Genomic DNA, 4,023 nt, shown 5'->3' with positions numbered 1-4,023 from the left:
AGTGATGAGGAAGGGAAGGCCTTCCTGGTGCATGGGTTCCACGGTGAGGGTGAGTGGTGCTGTGATGTGCTGGATCCCAACGGCCTGGGAACCAGGGCTTGGAAAGGAAAATGAGAGGAGAGCGGGCATGAAGTTATAGTCAAGGAGGAGGCGAGACCCTGGTCGATGAAATTTCCTGCGGCACCGGAGACAACATCTGAGGCACAGCCAGCCAGCCAGTAAAATGGGAACCAGGAAGGGTTTGGTGGAAAACGATGATGATGATTTAATACTCACAACTACCCTGGGAGATGGAAGGTCACAGGGCCACCCCGCTGCTCTAGTTGACCCCGGGGTGGGACACACCGGACACCGCTGAAGCTGGTGCCCGTCCTGGCCGCAATAGGGACAGAGCCCCAGCTGTCTCCGGCAACGCCGCTCTGCCGCGGGGAGGTGCCCCCTACCTCTATGGATTCAGGCTCTGCCTCAGCACAACCAAAGGAGGGAGGTGAGTGGCGAGGTGGGGACTGGCGCTCCTGAAGAATGTTATTCAGACGGATGGCCATCACGATGAGTGCGTCCAAGGATAGGTTGTCATCCCGACATGCCAACTCCGTCTGGACCCCTACGCTCAGTCTTCTCCAAAATAGACCGCCCTGAACAGAGTCATGAACCTCTCATAGGAACCCAGTTCGTCCTGTACTCTATCCCGGACGGCGGTAGCCCACTCCAGTGCTCGTCCGGTCAGCAGGGAAATTACCATGGCAACTTTGGACCTCTTGGTGGTGGGGGCTTCCATCTGATAGGCGAAATAAATGGAGCACCGGAGTAGGAAGCCATGGCATTTCGATGGAATACCGTCATACTTCTCCGGAAGGGATCGTTGACCTGGGCGACGGATGGGTAGGCTGGGGGACTGGTTCACTGTGACGACCCGTGGTAGGAGGCCCTCTGTTAGGGGTGTATGGAGAACCTCACTGGTGGTGTCGAGGTCGGTGGAGAACGCGGAGGACCTACTCCATGGCCGTGCCAGCTGGTCACAGATGACCCTATTCCTTGAACGTCTGGAAGATGGTGTTGTGCCGGGAGTCAGGAAGCAGGTGCAGAAGGTGAGTTTAATGATGAAACGATACAGATGAACAAACATGAGAAGCGTACTGATCGTGAGAGAAAAACCTAATGACTGATGTCTACTGAGGGCTAAATGAAGGGGAAGTAATCACGGAGAAAATTAATGACCAGGTGTGCGTAATGATGGGGAACAGGTTTGCGTAATGATGGGGAACAGGTTTGCGTAATGATGGGCAACAGGTGTGCGCAATGATGGGGAGCAGGTGTGCATAATGATGGGGAACAGGTGTGCGTAATGATGGGGAACAAGTGTCCGTAATGATGGGGAACAGGTGTGCGTAATGATGGGGAACAGGTGTACGTAATGATGGGGAACAGGTGTCCGTAATGATGGGGAACAGGTGTGCGTAATGATGGGGAACATATGTGCGTAATGATGGGGAACAGGTGTGCTTAATGATGGGGAACAGGTGTCCATAATGATGGGGAACAGGTGTGCGTAATGATGGGGAACAGGTGTGCGTAATGATGGGGAACAGGTGTGTGTAATGATGGGGAACAGGTGTCCGTAATGATGGGGAACAGGCGTGCGTAATGATGGGGAACAGGTGTGCGAAAGGATGGGGAACAGGTGTCCGAAAGGATGGGGAACAGGTGTCCGTAATGTTGGGGAACAGGTGTGCGTAATGACGGGGAACAGGTGTGCGTAATGATGGGGAACAGGTGTTTGTAATGACGGGGAACAAGTGTGCGTAATGACGGGGAACAGGTGTGCGTAATGATGGGGAACAGGTGTGCGTAAAGATGGGGAACAGGTGTGCGTAATGACGGGGAACAAGTGTACGTAATGATGGGGAACAGGTGTGCGTAATGATGGGGAACAGTTGTGCGTAATGATGGGGAACAGGTGTGCGTAATGACGGGGAACAGGTGTGCGTAATGATGGGGAACAGGTGTGCGTAATGATGGGGAACAGGTGTGCGTAATGACGGGGAACAGGTGTGCGTAATCATAGTTGCCAGCGCTGGAGGGAGAGAGCAGGAGGATATACTGCTCTCCGGAGAGCAGGCCCAAATCCCTGTCATTTGCATGAATAAATGTAAGCGATACAAAGGGAGAAGGTTGGGGTGTCTTGATAGGATTCGTAGGCGAGTGAGTAAAACGCCATTACCAAAAAAACTTTATGATCTATGGTCGAGACTATCAACAGGACATTAAAAACGGTAATAGCTTATGCTACACCCAGTAGTGGCTGAACGACACATATAATATAGAGCTGACTGGGTTTTGGGGCATCGGCAGGACAGGGCAGCTGCGTCTGGTAAGACGAGGGGCGGTGATGTGTGTCTATTTGTCAATAACAGCTGGTACGCGATGTCTAATATTTAAAAGGTTTTGAGGTATTGCTCGCCTGATGTACAGTACCACATGATAAGCTGTAGACCACACTATCTACCAAGAGAGTTCTCATCTATATTAAAACCTCTTAGGGATAGTGAGACGCTAGCGTCTCAAGTGGCCAATAGCCTCGGGAAATGCATAGCGCCAAATTCAAATAAAATGTGATAAAACTCAAACTTTCATTAAATCACACATGCAGGGTACTCAATTAAAGCCACACTCGTTGTGAATCCAGCCAACATGTCAGATTTTAAAAATGCTTTTCGGCAAAAGCATGAGAAGCTATTATCTGATAGCATGCACCCCCCTGAACCACCTGAACGAGTTTTAAACAAAATAATTAGCGTAGCCGGCGCTACACAAAACACCGAAATAAAATATAAAACATGCATTACCTTTGACAAGTTTCTTTGTTGGCACTCCAATATGTCCCATAAACATCACAATTGGTCCTATTTTTCGATTAATTCCGTCCATGTATACCCAAAATGTCCATTTATAAAGCAGATTTGATCTGGAAAAAAACAGCTTTCCAAAACACAACATCACTACAAAACCTTTCAAAAGTTGCCTATAAACTTTGTCAAAATATTTCAAACTACTTTTGTAGTACAACTTTAGGTATTTTTAAACGTTAATAATCGATCAAATTCTAGACGGGGCAAACTGTATTCGATAAAGTAAACAAAACATGCCCCTTTTTCCCTCTTGCGTAACTCTCAACCCTGTAACGTTGTTCCAGGATGTGCTTTGTTTCACCAATGATTAACTTCAACCTAATTCCAAAGACTGGTGACATCCTGTGGAAGTCGTAGGAACTGTAAAATGGGCGCTATCTAATTTCCCTTGGCAAAGACAACTGAGGGAACTGTCAGAGGAGAAAATATATATATTCTGAACAGTTTTTCCTTGGGGTTTTGCCTGCTACATAAGTTATGTTATAGTCACAGACATGATTGAACCAGTTTTAGAAACTTCAGCGTGTTTTCTATCCACACCTACTAATCATATGCATATAATATATTCCTGGCATGAGTAGCAGGAGGTTGAAATTGTGCACGCTATTTATCAAAAAGTGGAAATTCTGCCCCCTATAAGAAGCGACGCTCCTTGTTACCTTGGGGACTTTAATGTAGACAAACTTAAATCTGTTTCACCTCATTTCTACCAGCATGTGCAACCAGAGGGGGGAAAAAAACTCCTGACCACCTCCACACACAGAGACGCATACAAAGCTCTCCCTCACCCTCCATTTGGCAAATCTGACCATAACTGTATCCTCCAGATTCCTGTTTGCAAAAACTATAGCAGGAAGAACCAGTGATTCACTTTATACAAAAGTGGTCAGATGACACAGATGCTACACTACAAGACTGTTTTGCTGGCACAGACTGGAATGTGTTCTGTGATACATCCAATGGCATTGAGGAGTTTACCACCTCAGTCACCGGCTTCATCAATAAGTGCATTGACAACGTTGTCCGCACAGTGACCGTACGTACATATCCCAACTAGAAGCCATGGATTACAGACAACATCTGCACTGACCTAAAGGCTAGAGCTGCTGCTTTT

The 4,023-nt window shown here is 47.7% G+C and overlaps 1 pseudogene; it reads right to left on the bottom strand.

The window, feature by feature from the left end:
* Nucleotides 1-610: 610 nt before the first annotated feature.
* Nucleotides 611-4,023, bottom strand: part of LOC135511230 (neuronal migration protein doublecortin-like) — a 29,188-nt pseudogene continuing 25,775 nt past the window's right edge.

The sequence above is a fragment of the Oncorhynchus masou genome, chromosome 23 (genome assembly GCF_036934945.1).
Source record: "Oncorhynchus masou masou isolate Uvic2021 chromosome 23, UVic_Omas_1.1, whole genome shotgun sequence".
Classification (NCBI taxonomy): Eukaryota; Metazoa; Chordata; class Actinopteri; order Salmoniformes; family Salmonidae; genus Oncorhynchus; species Oncorhynchus masou.
This window is presented reverse-complemented; position numbering and strand designations above follow the sequence as displayed.